Source organism: Anolis carolinensis, chromosome 4 (assembly GCF_035594765.1).
Source record: "Anolis carolinensis isolate JA03-04 chromosome 4, rAnoCar3.1.pri, whole genome shotgun sequence".
Lineage (NCBI taxonomy): Eukaryota > Metazoa > Chordata > Lepidosauria > Squamata > Dactyloidae > Anolis > Anolis carolinensis.
Genome location: NC_085844.1, coordinates 183,003,758 through 183,024,323, shown reverse-complemented (window position 1 = coordinate 183,024,323; position 20,566 = coordinate 183,003,758). Strand labels below are relative to the sequence as shown.

Below are 20,566 nucleotides of genomic sequence, written 5' to 3'. Positions count from 1 at the left end.
TGTGCATTTTAGTTGTACAGAATTTATGCTGAACATTGCACAGTTTGCAGTGTTTTTCTTTCTGCAAAGAGAAACGAGGTAAAAATTATTTGCTTCTGCCTACGGAAATTTTTTAATGAAGATTTACATTTCTGATCTTATGTGATGTGCTTGCTCCCTGTATATATTTTGATGGTTTGAACCTTGGACTGTTTCTGGACTCTGGGTTCTGGGCTCACTGGTGTCAACTGCTGTGTGCTAGCACAAGTCTAGCACTGCTTTTTGCCTGTGTCTGGGTTGGCTTCACTGGCTTTAGCTGCTTTGTGCTAGCATGAGTCTGGCGCTGCTTTTTGATCTATCCACATACCTGTGTCATTCCTTTGCATACTAGCCTATACCCGTGGAGTTTTTGACTTTGCTTCCAGAGCCCAACTCTTTTTGGCATTTTAGCTACAATGTTGGGATGCAGTCTAGTATGGGAGGAGGCCTATGGGGATGACACCATGAGTTACCACACTGGGTGAAACAAATTCTAGTAACACCACTGGTATAAATCATTGACTATCTCAAAAAATCCCTGTACTGTTACATCTTGAAAAACCTTTATGCCAGGTGTTTCAAAGAGCGCTTTCATTTTTGCTAGGCGAGCTGAAGACTAGCAGACAGATGTGAGCCAGGCCTATATGTGTCTTGTGTGAGAAGGGTCCCTCACTAGAGTCATTGCTCCCACAGATAAGACATCTCATGGTTACCTAGAACCCTCACAAGTCACCCCCTCTCACATGGCTTGAGGTGAGTTTTACATAGACTTGCTGTAGATGCTCTATTCCTTAGTTGCCTGGGTCTATGGAGATGAGAGCAAGAACAATGAGTCTTAACAAGAATGTGTGTTACCAAGAATGAGTGAGAACAACAAGAATGATTTCTTCTATAGATATTATTGCGTGCTCTGCAGTGCTTAAATTATTTGACATAAAACATGGAACTATTTTGCTGCACATGAAATACTACTGGTCTGTGATTTTGCTGCTTTCCTGTTCCCAGGGTATATCTACAGTGTAGAATTAATGCAGTCTGATATCACTTTATCTGCCATAGGTTTCTGCGATGAAGTCATAGGGGTAGTTGTTTCACAAAGTTTTTGGTTTTCTCTGTCAAAGAGGCAGCCTCACCAAACCACGACTCCATAGCACTGAGCCATGGCAACTAAAATGGAGTAAGACTGCATTAATTCTACAGCACGAGGTTTTTGGAGGAATGGATTTTAATCATATGTTTTTATATTTTTTATATTGTTTTAATTGTTTTATTGGATTTTTATTGCTGTTTTAATTATGTATAGGCATCGAATTGTTGCCAATTTTGTACGCCGCCCTGAGTCCCTTCGGGTGAGAAGGGCGGGATATAAATGTTGGAAATAAATAAATAAATAAATAAATAAATTCTACACTACTGTATATGTACACACTCTTACCAGGCTAAAATCAGAGAGGGTGTTGGGATTTTTTTTACATTGAAGACAACAATATAAACACTATTCTTGGATCCTGGGATGTCTTGGATCCTGGATTTATACATCCTGGGAATTTACACTATTGTTGGTTCTGCTTGTTCAGCTTTTGATGACCCCAATCAGGTTCTAGTATTACGGGAATGGGGGTGATGGATTTCTCTATCCACTTTCCCCATGTCATGCACAATTTTCCACATCTCTGTCATATACCTTTACATCTCTTCACAACCTTTACAAGTTTTGTTACCATTTCAACCAGAAAATCACTGGAAACATGGAGGGAACCTCCTATTCCACTGACAACAAACCAACTAAAAATACCCCACACCCAACACTGGAATTTCTACCTTTCTCCAACCTCCCTTTTCTGTTGTGCCCTTGGGGAAAATAACTGGCTGTCTAGCCAATGGGGTTAGCGCAAATTATTTCTGCGTAAGATATACTCCAAGAGGGAAACAAAGAGCCACTCATACATGCTGCTTGATACTAATCTTACCCTTTTCCCCAGAGGGTATTCCACACCCTGGGCAGTGACACCCAGTTCTCTTGTACTCATGAATGCTCATAAAGTGCTCTGGAGATGAAAGTGCTATATGTGTGGTAATCACTATTAACAACCAATAATTTATCCTTCAGAGGCTCCCTTGCAGCATTTTCCCAGGCAAAGGTAGGCTTGGCTATCAGTCACAGCAGGGGCACTGCTAGAACAGAAACTCTGGTTGCATTGCCACCCACTGACTCTGTGAAATGAAACAACGAGAAGTAAAGGTGTCCTGTCACAGTTTAGTTTTACACAACAAGGTTAGGGAGAAATGAATGTACACAGTCCAGGGGTGTAGCTATCATGGGGGTAGGGGATGGAGGATATGAAGGCATTGCTCTTCACAAAGAAGAATTCTGCTCTCCTAATGCAATTTTCCTTTAGTCCCAACATTTCTAGCATTGCATAGAGTGGGGCACTGAAAAATAATTCACATCTGTAGCGCATATTTGCAGTATTTGCATTCCGAAGTAACTTTGCTCTCCCCCTTTCTCTGTAAGTCTAAATAGTAGTTTTAAATGTTCAAATGAAGTTTTAGGTTACTGCAAGGCTTGCAATTTGGGAAGTAAAAGAACATGTCAAGGAAAGGACAGAACTGAATGCTGTCATATGTAGCATTCTAATATAAAACATCCCTGCAGCTTTTTCAGGGCAACGTATGGGATACCACAATCTAATGTTTACTTATATTTGGCAAAACTGTTACAAGTTTCAATAAACAATTCAATTATTAGTAATGAATTATTAAAATATGAATAAATAAACTCCAATTTTTTTTTACAAATGTAGTTTTCCTAGTATTTCTTAGGGCCCTTCCACACAGCCATATAGCCCAGAATATCAAGGCATAAAATCCCACAATATCTACTTTGAACTGTATTATCTTAGTCTCTACTGGAACTCTCTTTTTAGTCCACACTGCCATATATTCCAGTTCAAAGCAGAAAATGTGGGATTTTATTCAGCTATTTGGAAGGGGCCTTAGTCTTGCTGTCTTGCTGGTTGTTTTCACAAATACGAGGATTGCCAAGCCTTGTTTATACATGTTTCCATGTACGCATTTACAGCTTTTGGATATAACTTGTTACAGCCACCTATTGACCACTAATAACCTACAATTAATACATATTTCCAGTTATTGAGGTATAGCAAGATTATATTATGATTTTGGTTTAATAGTGGACAACTTCAGTTCTTTTGCAATGTAACTGGTTTTTTAAAAGATATTTGATGAACACAAAGGTGTGCCAAACTGAGGAGCAAAGGAAATATTTCACATGACTGAAGTGCTGTCTCCTGCTCTGTTGTGGGTGTTGAAGGTGATGACAATAAGGAGAGTGGATTAAAAAGATGTGGGTTTCATATTACAATGAGCAGCTGATGGCAAACAATTATATTTAAAGTAAATAAAAAGTATATTTTTTACTTTGGGGCAATGAGAAAGTAAAAATAACATTTAAAAATCCACATCTCTAATAGCAACTCATAGTTCAAAGGCCTTGGAATTATAATGGGAACTAGTTGCTTTTTAAAAGTGTACTTGCAAACTCTGCTTATTTTTATGGTTTTAGGAGCTTTTTTGCATTAACTTTGCCACTATGAACCAGTAATTTTTGCTGTGCAGGAGTACCTTCCTACCCAAACATATTTACAGTCCCATCTTATGAACTTACCCATAGATCATCACCCATCTGTCTCTTTTCATATGGCTTTTTCTGTAAACACTAGTTGGAAAATTAAACTGGTGAAGGTACAAACTAGAGTAGAGGATTCTTCCTTATATTATTCTACGTATGATAATCTTTTGGAATTTCCCTCAAATTACTACAATTGGGAGAGTTTAGTGAATTTCTTTTCTACATATGATTTATATAGCACTTTGGATCTCTAGGAAAAAGAGGAAGAAGCAATTATAACAACATTCAATGTCTACAACGAAGCAGCTGAGTAACTTTATCCAAACAATTAGCAATAGGATACACATGAATAAGTTGATCTTTTGCAATCCACGTACATTGCAGATTCTGTATATTGTCTTGGGAACACTGATGGGGTGTTATATGTGCACTATATTTGCATATGTGACATCCTCAGTTGTTCAGTGATTATTTGGCTGAATGTCATTTCTTTTGTTCATTGGTTTGTATGCTCATTCCCACATGTGAGTGTATATTAGGAATGTAAATCTTCAACTATTTCACCTTTGCAGGTGGGCATGAATAACTACAATAGTTTCTACCAACATCAAGAGAAAATGAATATTCTTTCACAGTGCTCCTCCTGTATTCAAATGTCTCAAAGAGTTTCATAGAAATTATTCTATGGAAAAGCATTTCCTTTTTTCTTTTGTAGGACACCTCCAACTTTTCTTTGTACAAAATGGTATATTTTTTTTAAAAAAGGAAGCTCACTTTCTGTGCAAAAAACCCCCCAGAAAATGAAGGTATTTTGTTTGAGGGGATGGGTACACAAAAAACTAATTTTTTCTTATCTACAGAATAATTCCTCTGCAACACTTTGGGACATTTGACTACTTGGTCTATTCCTTTTCCCAGCGGGGTCTCCAGACTGTCGGGAAACCCATTTTTCAAGCAGGCGATGAATAATTACAAATACTCTTTCCATCCCTAGTGCACATCTTTCATTTTAACATAGGGAAAATAATGCTTTTGCCTGGCAATGTGGAAGGAAGAGGGGCAGGAGGCTAGCCTTTATGGAGGAATTCTGCAAGATGAAGAGGTCTAACTCAGAGTGACTGCTGTTTTTGTGAATACTATGGTGCCCAGCTCTTTAGAAACGATACACTGGTTTCTTCTTGGGCAAACGTAACAGCTGCTGCCCCTCAGCTCAAAAGGTTTCCCATGCAAATAAGCCATGTTTGCAAACTCAGGGGTATTAACGCTGCTTAGAGGGCTTGTAATCCTAGCATCTATGACACGGAAGCCCCTAATTGAGCTTCGCTGAGTAGGGTGAGTTAAGGCAACAAGGCAACTGCAATTATCATAAGATCATTCGGATGCTTCAAGTGAGCAAGGCAGTAAAGAGAGATGGACATAAATTTTTGCTGGAGATTGTCCCCCTTTCCTCCTTTATCTTCCACAAAAGTTATACATATAGAGGTAATAATGAATGCTGCTTAATTATGAAGGAGATGAGACATCCCTAATACTCAGATCTACTAAACAAGGATGAGAACAGGATAAATGAAGTGAGACAAGGAGAAGGAGCAGGCACTACATCATCCATGGTGACCTTGCTAGCTGAGCAGTGATCAGCACAGTCCCCGTGTGCACACTCTCCAACTGTCCCAATTTAGCAAGGACAGTCCTAATTAATCCTTTGTCACCATACTTTTTCAGCTGCTTTTAAAATGCCCCATCTCAAGGTGCAAAAGGAGTTTGCACTCAATTAACTCAGGTGGGGGGAGGGGGAAGGGGCAGAATATTGCTTTTCTCAGTAGGTTCAAAAGCAAAAGCAAAGTGCAAAAGTCATTCCTAATTTGGGTGTTTTCCTCACTAATAACTATCATTGTTACACTCTATATTGTTTGGCCACATATGTCACAGTTTTTAATCTGTGAAATGTTGGAGGGCATTTGTTGGCAAAATATACCATTTAAATGATGAGTCTCCACAATAATTGTAATTGGTTTTAAATATTTTTAATGCTTAATATTTATTTATATCTTATTTCTGGACCTTATTATGCTTTGTGTGATTTTTGTCTTGTATTTTATGTTAAATGTGCTTTGATTTGTATTGCATTGTATTTATGCACTGTGTATTTGCAATGTGGCACTGAAGTGGCCAAACTGTAAGTTCCTCTGAGTCCCCTTCGGGGTGAGAAGAGTGGGATCAAAATATAGTAAATTGTCACGACCCAAGCTGCAGAGCACCAATAACCATACACAGAGGCCAGAATCTATCTAATATCTTTATTAAGGAAATATATAAAGTTAATAAAAACAAGTATAGGAAATAGTCCAGAAGCAGACCTTTCAGGAAAGGTCAAAATTAGTCCAAAGAAGCAATGTCCAATATGAAATATTAAGGTCCAAAGTTGTAATCCAATAACCGAAACACTCACTTGCCAAGCAAGTGAGGGGAGATGACAAGGTCCTTTAGTCCATGAACTTGAGCAAGGCTAAGAAATAACTTGATTCTTGGAACACAAAGCTTGATTCAAGGCAACAAGGAGACGAGGAGCTAGAACAAGATCCGTGGTAATTACTTGGCGAGGTCCGGGAAACAAGGCAAGATCCGGGGAGAAAACAAGGCTGGGAACGAAGGCTTGGAACAGGAACAAAGGCTTGAGAGCAGGAGTAGCTGTCCACACACGCTGCTCCGGTAGTTGACGAATTGACTCCGCAAGATTCCTTCGGGAGCAAGGAACCTAAATAGGCCTCGTTTTCCCACCAGAGAACACTTCTCTGGGGAATCAGAAACGAAAGTCAATCTCTGTGTCCAGATGTATGACTCCCTAAAATTTCTCATGGAAGCAGGCTTAATCATCTGAATGCTTTGCTGCAAATCTCAAGCTCCTGCGATTAGCCTGTTGTACTCCTTTTTGCTGGAGATAATAATTACGGCGAGAAAAAGGGGGAGATTTCGACTCAGGGCTTGTTTGGCAGATTTCTGGAAGACAAACCTCCTGCAGGTGCAAAGGCTCCATTTCTGGCTGGGATAGTTCCTTTTCTGGCTGAAATGGTGGAAAACCCAAGTTTTCCTCTTCATCTGTCACAACAGCACTAGGAACGGGACTACATGGCCCATGAATCATCACATAAATGAATAAATACATGTGTGAATTCTGACATAAAACCTTTAGCATTAGTATATTTCCTGCTATGGAGTGCATCATCTTAGATCCCCAGAATATACTTTGTGAATAGGTAGATGGGGTTGTATGGGCATTTCTGATATCCTAATAGTGACACGCCAATAGTGATGCCATTAACCTATAAAACTGTAGACAAGGAAGAAATTGATATTACTTTGGAACCTATGATACCTTTATATGTATTATTAAATAGAAGATTGTGACCCCTTAACGAAAATATATTATCTGAGAAATGATTATGGAACACTAATAGCTGGGAAATATTGCATTGTATGCAGCAAACACTTATAAATGTATGTCTATTTGAATGAATGAATGAATGAATGAATAAATAAAAACTGCTCAGCTCAATATATTCTTCGCTAGATGGTTTTGACCATCATTAATCATGATTGATCATTTTAAGATGTATCTGTACTGCAGAACTAATGCAGTTTGACACACTTTAACTACCACGGCTCAATGGTACCGAATCCAAGGATTGTAATTTGCTGAAGCACTCACACTCCTTGGTAGAGAAGACTAAACATCTTGCTCTTTGAGCACACACACACACACACACACATATAAAATTAGCAAAGCATGTTACTGGTGGGAGGGGCCTTCAGCTGGAGTAAGGAGACAAGATGGAGACTGTCTTTGTTGTCTCCCTCTGTGATGTCTCATGGGCCATGTAGTCCCCTTCCTAGTATTATTGTGGCAGACGAAGAGGAAAACTTGGGTTTCCCACCGTTTCAGCCAGAATTGGAGCCCTTGCACCTGCAAGATGCTTGCCCACAAGAAGTCAGCCAAACAAGCCTTGAGCAGAAATCTCCCCCGTTCTCTCGCCGGGATAATTATAATCGAGATAGAGGCGCTAGGGAGGCAAATCGCCGAAGCGCCAGAATCGCTGCCAGACAATTAGCTGATTAAGCCTGTTTCCCTTGGGAAATCTTAAGGAGTCATGCATCTGGACACAGTATGGGTTTCGTTTCTTGTTCCCCAGGGAAAATGTTCCTTGGCGGGAAAACAAGATCCTATATAGGTGTTTACCCGCAAGGAAATCCTTGCGGAGTCAATTCGTCAGCTTCGGGAATGAGATCGTGTGTGGACTACGCTACTCCAGTTCCCTGCTTCCAGGACCTTGCCACGGACCTTGTTCTAGTTCCAAGCCTGCCTTGTCCCCGGATCTTGCCACGGACCTCGTTCTTGCTTCTTGCCTCTTGTTGCCTCGTATCAAGCCTTGTTTGCCAAGAACCTAGTTTGCTTCCAGCCTTGTTGTCAAGCTCCATTGGACTAAAGGACCTTGTCATTTCCCCACACTTTGCTTTTGCAAAGTGTGTGTTTCGGTTATTGGATTATAACTTTGGACTCTAATATCACATATTGGACATTGTTTTCTTGGACTATATTTGACCTTTCCTGAAAGGTCTACTTCTGAACTATATTCTTCACTTGTTTTTATTGACTTTATATATTCCTTTAATAAAGATATTAGATAGAATCTGGCCTCCGCGCATGGTTATTGGTGCTCTGTAGCCTGGGTCCTGACACCCTCTTTGCTCTGGCACCAGAGTGTCTCTAGTCACAGAGCTCTGCTTCTACAACAAGCTTTACATCACAGGATTCTATAGGACAGAGCTATAGCAGTTATAGAGCTGGACCATAAGGAAGGCTGAGCAAAGGAAGATAGACGAATTTGAACTGGGTGCTGGAGGAAAATCCTGAGAGTGCCTTGGACCGCAAGAAGATCCAACCAGTCCATCCTCCAGGAAATAATGCCCGGCTGCTCACTGGAGGGAAGGATATTAGAGGCAAAGATGAAGCATTTTGGCCACATCACCAGAAGACAGGAAAGCTTGGAAAAGACCATGATGCTGGGGAAAAAGGAAGGAAAAGGGAAGAGAGGCCGACCCAGGACAAGATGGATGGATGGTATCCTTGAAGTGACTGGCTTGACCTTGAAGGAGCTGGGAGCGGCGACGGCCGACAGGGAGCTCTGGCGTGGACTGGTCCATGAGGTCACAAAGAGTCAGAAACGACTGTGTGATTGAAGAAGAAGATAGCAGTTAAAGTGCTATCAAACTGCTACAATTCTGCAGTGTGGATGGCTTCTTAATTCTCACTTTTGCTCTCTAGGCCACCACGCTCTCAGAGCTTATGCCTCTATTTTTATATGTATTTTTTGGCACTGAAATGAATTCTACAGAACTTTCAATGAAGCAAAGGAGGGGTATCAACAACAGGAGAACTGAAGAAACAGATAGGAAGTCCAGCGTTTGTATCTCATCCAGAGGACTTAAAAAGCACAACTAACTACCCAGTGGGCCTTGCTGTGCATGCATATAAACACCTTATCTCCAGGTGAACATCTGACAACTCTGTTTCTATCTGTAACTCAGTCTTTCCAAAGAAAGACAATGTTCTCTCATTTTCCTGTGGTTTGTTTTCTCCCAAGGACTTCCTCTAAGTCCCATCCCAGGCCTGCAGAATTTTTGATGGAGGCAGAGAAGTGAAACCTGGCATTGCAGTAAGCCACCAGATCTCCAGTCCTGCTCACAAGCCTGCCAACTGCATGGCTTTGGCAGGATGCTGGGAACAGGAATGGGGCAGGATAAAATTCTAATCTGAGTGGCAGCAGGTCAGTCGAGCAGCTCCAGTTTGGGTGGTGCCCAGTTCAACAGAAAGAGTAGCTGAGAACATGGCTTAACAGTGTGCCAGGGTTGGGGATTAATCTCCTAAAAAGCCATGTGCAGAAGCAACAATAATAATTTTGAAATCTTCCAGGTAAACCACTCCTAAAACGCCAATTGCTTTTGCCAAGTTTTACTTTGCCTCATCCACAGAATTTAGTGGGGGTTTCTTCCCTTTGTTCCCTTTTTGGATTTCCCCCATTCTTACTTCCTTTCTCTTATCACAAGACATTAGTTAACAAGCAAAAGATGGAATAGTTACACAAATACCATTATTAGCAAATACCATGGGTTTTCCACCTATGATTTCCCACCTGATTTATGAAAATCAACCCTCCCATTTCTGAAGCATGATATGTATCTACATTGGCCAATTATAGCACTTTTATACCACATTAGCTCCAATTTGCTCCATCCTACTGAATCCTGAGATGTGTAATTTGGGAGGGTCTTGGAATTCTTTGGTAGAGAACTTCCATCCTATAATTCAAAGGAGTGTCTTATCAGAGTATGGCTCCCATCTACATTGACCATTTAACGTAGTTTCAAACCAGTATTGAAGAAAATGGTTTTGTTTTACAGATGATTACATAGGAAATCTCAAACCCAGCGTGAGGTCTGGATGGTGATTACACAAACCACAGATCACTGACACACATGAAGGCTTTTTTGTGCACTTTTGTGAGAGTTTGTTGCCTAGCTGCTCCAGCTTCAAATTGTATTAAATGGTTAGTGTAGATGGATCCTACAAATATGGTCAAAATCAATTTGTAAGTGTGCATTTTAGAACAATAAACAAACAAACAAATAAATGACTAGCAATGAAAAGATGTATTCAGAATGTAACCAAAGTTGTTAAAGGACTGAGTCCAAAATTTTAACTACTCAGTTAGGATCCAAGACTGAGTCCTACCAAACCTCAGGTATGTTGTTTTATTTGTCTGAAATTAGTTGGTGCAAACCAACAAATGCATTTCTAATAACTATTTTTAAAAATCCTAAAAATTACCAAACAACATATAGAATAAATGCAGATTAAAAAACTTCTACAATAGATTATTAAAATGATCAATTCAATCTTGATAAAGAGTGGACCCATATTTATAACTTATCCCTCAAACACAATTCCTCAATTCCATACATGCTGGGAACTCAAACACATTGAAACTTAAGTGACACTCCTCACGTGACAGGACATCATTTTATATGAACCAGAATCGAATGTTCGAAATCTATTATATGTAAAAAATTTTTTTTGATGTTTTCCTAATCTGTTGCTTTTGGACCCTCAAAACCTGTTGTTTACAAATATAGCATTGCTATTATTGGAAACAGGCCAAAAAGCTGAATTTGTGGTTTAATTCTGAAGATAATGCCACTGGCAAAAAAATAATCCTAAATACATCTGATCAGTTGCATTAGGGGCTTAAAAACACTAACCTTTCATGTACCTCTAGGGTTAATGTTAGGCCAAGACACCAGCTTTGCAGCTATGCTTTTAAGATTGCACCTCTAATTTATTTGACTTTAATAAACAGTAAGTATAGCACCGATTTCTAGCTGTTTCCTTGCAAGGTATGTATGAAACTCTTCCCTTCATCTTAACAAGTGTTGAAAAGGAACTTCCTTCCTTTCCACAGTCCATTGACCAAGGCAATAAGACCTTTTATAGCTGCATTCTCCCCCTTTACAAAGAGAAATCTCTCTTTCCTGAACTGTGAAGGACATCTCAAATGTGACTGCCCCTGCCTACATCCAACCAATGCTGAAGAGCTCATTAGTTAGAAAGAAATCCACAGCTAACGCCCAGTTATAAATAAAAGATCCCTGGCCAAGATAAAAGGAAGGTGAAAAACAAAGGCAGTGTCAGTTGAAATGTTTAGCTTTCACTGCCTGTCTTCTTCTTGGCCTTTTTGCCAACCTGTTTGCTTGCACAATACAAGGTGAGGTCCTGGTTTCAGTTTTGAGTGGAAAAAGAGAAGCACAGAGTCTCACTGCTTGATGTTTCCACCCCAGGTGTTTTTTCTTTACAACATTCATGCTTGTCAGCATTATAAACAGCTAGATTTGCCTTGTTTCTTAAGCCTGAATTTATGCTTGATTTTCTTGATTATATTTCAACAAGTTTATCCATACAACCTTTTTCTTGCTAACTTGCTTTTTGTTAGTATTATAGACAGTCTGAATAGCGAAGTCTTCTTCAGAGGAAGCTTTCAGGGACTTCCATGGACAATGCTTTGAGATGTTATATTAATCTACAAATCTGAATAACTAGTAATACTGTGTATAATGTAAAACTTCATGCTTGGTTATAAAGATTCTGCAGATGGATAAAACTCATTTGGTTGGGAAGACACATAAATGAGCTCCATGCTATCTAAAATGAGCCCCATGCTACTTGAAAACACAGATCTTTTGAGGTGGTTTAAAAAGGTGAGTTAAGACAAAAAATACTGGGGAATATGAGAGGCTGTTGTGTTTCTCACAAGCAGAGGAAATAATATTTACAACAAGAAGGTGAGCAACAACAAATTCCAATCCACCATCACCACACACAAGGGATATAGCAAAGTGATACAGCAGGATTACTTTTCTTTATTAATATATATATATGAAGTAGGCTTACTTACAAGTATCAAAGGTTTCTTAACATTTCAGTTGAATGTGATTTCCTGCTTCTTGGCAGGGGGTTGGACTGGATGGCCCACAAGGTCTCTTCCAACTCTATGATTCTATGTGCTCTTTAAACATGGAGGAGACACAGAGCAGGGATCTCATACAATTGTCCACTTTCTATTCCTTGCCTATGAACTCATGAGAAAGCCTGTGATTTGTGTCATGCCTTTGTGATACCACATCACTACTCCTTTCCATATCTTCCTCTGAGAAGGCAATGAGTCTTTCTCAAAAAGTGGAATGCAAGCTCCAAGGGAACTCTGATACCAAGGGTATAAGAAAAAACAGTATAAAGTAATTCTATATTGCTCACTTTCCTATTCATCCCTTGCCTAAATTTGTTTAGCCCTACTATATATGAAATTTGAACAGCTGTCACTCAGTGGAAGTATTTGTCAGGAACAGTTTGCCAATGGATTGGCTGACCAGCCAATTGGGGAGGTGGTTAGGATAACTTAATTAAACTAGGTGGATTGGGATTTTCAAACATATGGAAAATGGCAAAGGCTCACCTGCTTTCAATAAGTTTTTGCTAATTGTAGTGATCACAGTAAGATTATTTCAGAAGAGACTGCCGAATGGCCTATGCTGGCTATCTCAGTTGTTGGCCATGGGATCACAGATTTGAGGGTCACAATTTTTGTTAAAGAAATGTTGTTGTCCTGAAATATTTCATAATTACACAATCAAAGTTCTATTGGAGTCTGAAGGTTGTCACTTAACTGATCGATTGCCACTAGCCATTTCAGGAACAACATCCAGATTTCAAAAAAGGAAATGTAATATTTCACATGTGCTGGAGCAAATAGCTCAAAATTCAAAATAATCTTACCGGATTAGAGAGCTGGGCCAAAACTGACAAAATGAAATTTAACATGGAGAAATGCAAGGTACTACGTTTAGGCAGAAAAAAATGAAATGCACAGATATGGGATGAGTGGCAGCTGGCTTGACAACAGTACATGTGAAAGGGATCTAGGAGTCTTAGTAGTCTACAAGCTGAACATGACTCAGTAATGCAATGCAGCGGCTAAACATTCCAATGTGATTCTAGGCTGCATCAATAGGAGGACAGTCTCTAGATCAGTGGTTCTCAAGCTGTGGGTCCCCAGATGTTTTGGCTTTCAACTCCCAGAAATCCTAACATCTGGTAAATTGGCTGGAATTTCTAGGAGTTGTAGGCCAAAACACATGGAGACCCACAGATCGAGGGGGGTCATAGTTCTAAGATATCAAAAGTTTAACTATATCATGATATAAGAAAGAAAAGAATAAGTTTGCAATATGCTATATGGTAAGCCTGGTGAGATCTGCAGTCCCCCATTTTTGTTAGATATATCACTTTTTTGGCAAAGTAAATGGATAAACAAGACCTTGTTTGCTTTAGAACAGAAACCAACTGTGCAAAGTGCTGTTTGGTTGGCCCTTGTAGCCATCACAAAGCCACCTCTTTGCTTCCTCCCTCACCTGCTATGCAAACAGTTGATTGACTATTTCTTAGAGTAAGTAAGCAAGCAGCTACTTTTCGGTGTTCTGAACAAATGAACAACCTTGCACAAAAACAAAATGCTATACATATGTCAGGCTCTATTTATCTATGTTGAAAGCCTGCCCAAAGCATGAAGTAGGACTGAAAACAAAGGTTAAATATGTAGCCAGGCAAATCAATGATTATATGAGTTTACTTAAGGGAAGCAGTGCTCGCCTGGAGCACAATGGTCCACTGTTTCCTGCAGGTAAATATATTCTTTGTATTTCTTCTGCCTTTACTGCAAAAATACAATTCCTCTTAAAATTACTTAGAAAAAATCCTTTTCTTCCTGACAAAACCACATGTGAATACACACATGCAGTTTCCTCCTATGTTTCCTTTTCACAAACAGCAGCTATGTAATTTGTAGAAGATCATCCACACGGAGCCATTTCTAAACCCTTCCTCTTTCCAATGCTTTTTATGTTAAGATTACTTCCCTGCACTAGTTTTTCTCCTCCCCCAGAGAGGAAAAGATGTGTGTACTCTGACCTTTTCTCCTATGACTGCCAGAAAAAGCACCCTCCCTCATTTTTAGCAGAAAAAAACCTCCAGGAGGGAAACAATTAAGAACGATCTCCCTGCGGCACAGAATTTTCTCCTGCAAATTGGGCTGTAGAAGCTGTGTTTGTCATGAAAAGAAAAGAAAACATCAAAAGAAAACTGCACACAAGCAAGCATCACTTATAGTGTGGTCCAAAAATAAAATATGAGTGTATGACTTCATCCTCAAGCACATGCTCAGTGTCTAGTGATGAAGTCACCTACTACAGATGAAGGATGTTACAGCCTCACCATTGATCACAATCACTGGGTCTGCAGTAGCTATTTAAAACTGCTAGATGTATGTCCTCTCTTGCTGGAACTTTGCCAATGACAGGTTGAATTTCTACAACGATTACCTCAGGCATCGGCTGGGCTTTTGACATGCCATGGCATGCTACTCTAAATGTGGGTTAGTGTTTAGATGTCAGAAGAATCTGCCTTCACACTCCAACCCAAACTTTTTGCATGTTCTGTTGACATTCTACGTTTATGTTTGGACTGTGTTACGTCATATATGGGTTAGAAATAAAAACAAACAATTTATCCAACCTTCGCTTATCCAGCGTTCTGTAGAATCCAACGTAGTCTGCCTTTTAGTAGTCAGTGTTTTTGTAGTCAATGTTTTCAATACATTGTGATGTTTTGGTGCTAAATTCGTAAATACAGTAATTACTACATACCGTTACCATGTGTTAAACTGTTTTTTCTGTCAGTTTGTTCTAAAACATGATGTCTTGGTGCTTAATTTGTAAAATCATATCGTAATTTGATGTTTAATAGGTTTTTCCTTAATCCCTCCTTATTATCCAACATTTTCAATTATCCAACATTCTGCCGGCCCATTTATGTTGGATAAGTGAAACTCTACTGTACTAGAAGAAAAAAATCTCTCCTCTTCTATTGTTTCCTTTGTACCTTTTAAAGCTACTCTGTATTATAGTGCTACAGTGCATTAGTGAAATGGCAATTTTGTACTTGCAGCACTGTAATTCTTAATTTTTTTTAATTGAGAAAATTTGCCCATCGCAACATAGTGTCACCTCAGCAAACCATGTCCTTAGCAATAAAATAAATTCTGCTTTCAAACAAATAGCTTCAAGCAGCCTTAGGAAAGAATGGAATGAGTGAACACAGAGACCACAACTACTATCAAAACATGGAGCTATATCACAAAAACTTGCACTTTTTTAGATTTAACTGGGAGAGCCCAAAATATCTTACTTAATATTTTATTTAGGTTTATGCGTTTTCAGAATATGTAACTGGCATTTCTGACCCACGGGGCAGGCAGGGCATGTTATAAACAGAAGAAGATTAAGATAAGAGGCTTCATTGTAGAAGTGGCCCCCATCTTTCACTAAGGGAGTGTTAATCATACCCCACACAGTTCCAGACAATGTACCCTTCTTCCTTCTACGACCCATGTCTCCGCTGCCAAGATAAATGCTGCGTCACCACGTGCTGCTATGCAATGTTCTTGCTCACTGCAATCCAGAGCAAAGCATGGAAATAACACCAACTGTGACTTGATGGAGCAAATTAAGGCATGAGCACGCGTTGGACATGAAAATCTCTCAGATCTGATTCAAAGTGTTTTTTGGAACTGTAGAAAGGTTTTCCAAGTGGTTAGGGCATTCATGAGCTCTCTCTCTCTCTCTCTCTTCAGTTATGTCTCTGGAGTATTACAAGGTAAACGTTTCAGCATTAGCAACTCCATTGCTTTGGGAGTAACAGCCTGTTTATATTTCCATCTCTTTCCCAAAGCCTACTGAGCACTTCCTGAGATCAGAGGCAGGGCATCGGGTGAGGTATGTGTGCGTGCGCGCCTATGATCTCAGGCCAAGGTTTTGGCCACTGCCCCAGGACGTCAACAGAGGGCAGTTGGACAGGCCGATAAAGAGAGCGGCAGCTGCGGAGGGAAGAAAGCATCAAAGCTGCTTAATGTCATTACACCCCACATCTGCGGTTCCATAGCTTTGCTGTGTTTTTGAAAGAGCAATCTTTAATCTAGCTATCTTCTTGAATGGGAAGAGTCCATGAGAAGAAACACCTCCTCTGTCCATTGCAACATAGCTCTTCCAGTGCAAGAGTCCCGCTACCCTTTTGCAAATCCTTCAAACCCTTTCAGGATTATAAAACCAGAAAACTAGGAATAGGGCTGCCTGCTATCTAGTCACTTCTAAACTGGTTAAGTTCTTTTTGAATTTGTCCAAATGTTTTTTCAAAGTATCACCATGAAGGGAAGGCTGAAGCCATATTTCAAGGAAGATATTTTAGCTCATACCATACCCACCAGCCATCCCAGTTGGGCAGGGACTTTTTAAATTAATTTGTCATCCTATTCTTTCAGCTGGTTTTAAATCCTCCCACTTTCTTTCTCCTTTCCTCACAATCGCAAATGTACCAACAGATTTTGATCTATTGCCTGCTTGTCAGCCATTTAGATCAGAACTTTTTGTGCCGATGCAGAATCCATACAAGACAACCAACTGTGTAATGGCAGAAGAAAGTCAATATTTACAGGGACTACAGTGCCAAATAGTGAGCTAGTATGGTGCAATAGCTTGAGGGTTGGATTTCTATTTTTCTGCATGCTATGGCTGACCTAAAGGAGCCCCGGTGGCAAAGTGTGTTAAAGCACTGAACTGCTGAACTTGCAGACCGAAAGGTCCCAGGTTCAAACCCCGGGAGCGGCGTGAGCAGCCGCTGTTAGCTCCAGCTTCTGCCATCCTAGCAGTTCTAAAACATGCCAGTGTGAGTAGATCAATAGGTACCGCTCTGGCAGGAAGGTAATGGCGCTCCATGCAGTCATGCCGGCCACATTACCTTGGAGGTGTCTACGGACAATGCCGGCTCTTCGGCTTAGAAATGGAGATGAGCACTAACCCCCAGAGTCAGACATGACTGGACTTAACGTCAGGGGAAACCTTTACCTTTACCTATGGCTGACCTGTAAGATATTGCCTTCACTCAGCCCTGACCTGAAAAGTTTTCTTGATAGCTGACCATGGTTCTTAGGAAGAATGCTGGTTGTTAATAATCTTGGGTGACAAAGTTTCATAAACAGGAGCAATTGTTAAGATGATGGGTAGGGGGAGATATATTTTTGAATTAAATCTCCACTGAAACTTCTGGGAAATGACGCCCCTCCAAGTCAATGGAAGGACTAGACATATGGGGGTAGGGTGGGTGGGTGAGTAAGTGAGTGAATAACAGCATTGTTGGAGCTTGGACAGGGAGGGAAGGAATTCAGAGAGGGAGTTCGAAGGAGGAAGAGCTTTTTGCTGGAACAGGCCGTGAGGCTTTGATGGTTTGCCCAGTTTTGCTCTCTGGGGCATCCTGTCTTCCCGGCCTACACTTTTGCTTTGCATATATATTTGTAAATAGAGAAAATATTAGAAAGGCATACTTTGTAAAGCTCCTATGCCTCCAGGTTTTTCCTCTCTAAAGCAGACTAAACAGGTATTTCTTCCCCAGGAAATTATCAGTGCTTGAAAAAGCCACCATCTTTGAGTTAACCTATTCGGTTCTGGGCAGATTTTTCCAGATTTTGGCTCTACCTCATAGTTTGCACTGGGAGCCAAAGTAGCTGCTTTACCCAGATGATGTGTGCGTGTATGACAGAGAAACTTGGCTACTATCTTGCACTATGACATGAAGTATGTTTTCTATTGTTTGCTTCATTTTCTGTCTGCTTCATATGCAACAGCAAATGATTCTGCCCCAGAATCTCTGATGGGCATTTGAATTGAAATGCCCTTGGAATGCCTGTTGATACAAGCAAAGTGAACACTTCCTCAAGGCTACTGAGATACTTTTAGGATGGACTCTGGGGTCTAAAGCTAACTGCTGCCTTTAAAAGATGCAGAAAAGTGACAGACTAGAACCCTGCTGGTGAATTATGGTGGCATTCATTATCAACCCCACAACCACGAAAATCCCCCCAAAGCCACTTTTCAAGCAATGCAGGCCTTGCAACAAAGCCATTTTCATGGTTTTGGCAAGCTGGGGAATCAGCACAGATTCATCAAGCTGGAGACACCCCAAAGACATCATCTACAAGGCTCTCCTGAAGATTCATAGAATCCTGTTGCATCATGTCCCAGCTACAGAAAATATCCAGATGCATCCCCACAGATTATTTCCCTCTCTCCAATAATGCAGAAATGACCATGTTGCAAGGACTGCTTCAAAATGGGTTTTGGAGAGAGGAGACATAGGACCTTATGAGATGGCCATTTGTAAAGTGGAGCAGCAGGGGGAACCTGCATATCTCTGCTTTAAAATATATTTTGGTTACCATGTCTGATGAATTCCTATAATCTCCTTCATTATTGCCTAAAATAAAGAGCATCAGATCAAGGCCTGTGGCCTGAAACTATCCTATAACAATATTTTATCTGGCTTCACCAGCTGTACCAATTTTAACTGTGATGTGGTAAAAATACAACCCAGGGTTTCACTCACAAAGAAAATACTTTTTTCCCACTTGGAAGTTGTGTGAAAGTAAAATTTAATGTAACATTTCACAGATGTACACTGTAATGTACATCTATATTTGGGTTTTGATGTAATTCTTGGAGCCTCCAGCTATCTGGAAAAGCAATATGGCACAGTATGTACTCTTTTCATATACGTTTTATTGGGATGCTATTCTGCATATGGTCTACAAAAGAAAAAAGATCCCTACTTGCTTTTCTCTTGAATTGTGTATTCCAGCCATGCTTATAGTGCTGATTTAGAGCTACCAACCTCTTTTTTTCTGAAACGTTCTTGTATTTAACACTCACATGGCAAGAAATTATAATTCCTTAAGGTGGAGAAAGCTGTACCTATTGAATTGAATAAGTCAGAATTGCCTTGATGACACACTGCTCTGTGTCTGTTATATGAGAAATTAATGGATGTTTGAGAAGATGTGTTCTGGTTAAAGAGAGCGAAGGTCCACATATCATTTACCCTGTGGAACTATCTGCTTCATCCTTGTAGTGTATGGTGATTTTCTAAAACAATATATGAGCATTTTATTTCTCTTGCTATTACCGACTAACATGGCTATTCCTTTCGAAACTGTGTATTTACAATGGGTTTCCTAATTCTGCCACCCATACATTTATGTGAAAGCCTGAGTAGAAGACAGTTCATTAATAAGTAAACTACAGATACGTTCCAGTAGTTGGTATGAACAAAGAAAGCTTTAAGCAGTTATATGTAAAGGTTTTCTCAAGACTACACATGACCTCGTTATCCATTAATTATTGTGAGTATGTTCTCTAAATGTCCCAATTTGACAAAACCATTGATAATTAATTCATTGTCACTCCACTTTTTCAGCCTTTAAAATGTCCCAGTCCCTTTCCTCTCATTCACCTCAGCTTACCTCGGTATCTACAAACTGAGTTTAAAATAAAAAATGCGCTGACCCTGGAGGCCCTGGTGTTGGCAGTGGCCAGGAGTTATAGCTTGTGCACCAGCTGTGCCCATACCTTGAAAAACCCAACCTGGCCATGGTAGTAGATGCCTTAGTCACATCCAGATTAGATTACTGTAACACGCTCTATGTGGGGCTGTCCCAGAAGAGCGTTCAGAAACTTCAACTGGTCCAAAGATCATCTGCTAGACTGCTTACGGGAGCGGGATTTAGAGAAATAACTACTCCGCTCCTGAAGCAGTTACATTGGCTTCCAGGCACAATTCAAGGTGCTGGCTTTAGCCTACAAAGCCCTAAACACTTCGGGCCCATCCTACTTGAGGGACCGCATCTCCTCCTAACAACCCACTCAAACCTTGAGATCATCAGGAGAGGCCCTTTTCTTGGTCCCCTCACGTTTAGGTGGAAAAGAGAGAGAGAGGGAGGGAGGACCTTTTCGGTGGTGGCCCCATGGCTCTGGAACTCCCTTCCTAGAGAGGTAAGATTGGCCCCTCCTTAATGGCCTTTCCTTCACAAATTAAAACATTTCTTTGGAGCTAGGCCTTCCCAGACGAATGATAACAGGCACTGCCAGATAACCGCTGGTAAAACTTCCCCATTGAATGCTTTGTTGGCCCTGGCAACTGCGATCTGACCTTGAAAAGAGATGTCTTAGGAGATGTATAATTTTTAATTTTATAAATAACCTTAGTGGTAGTAGATTATGGATATTTTTAAAGGGTATCTGTTGTAAGTTTTAACTGTTTAAATTGGGTTATTTTTATATTTGTATATGATGGCTTAGTTGATTATGTATTCTGTGTGCCAATGTATTTGTATTGGCATTTAAATTTTGTAT

The 20,566-nt window shown here is 40.1% G+C and overlaps 1 protein-coding gene across 1 annotated transcript in view; it reads right to left on the bottom strand.

Annotated features, from left to right (window-relative positions):
* The window catches only part of pik3r3 (phosphoinositide-3-kinase regulatory subunit 3), a 321,047-nt gene that overhangs the window by 159,096 nt on the left and 141,385 nt on the right, over positions 1-20,566 (bottom strand). The window lies entirely within an intron of this gene.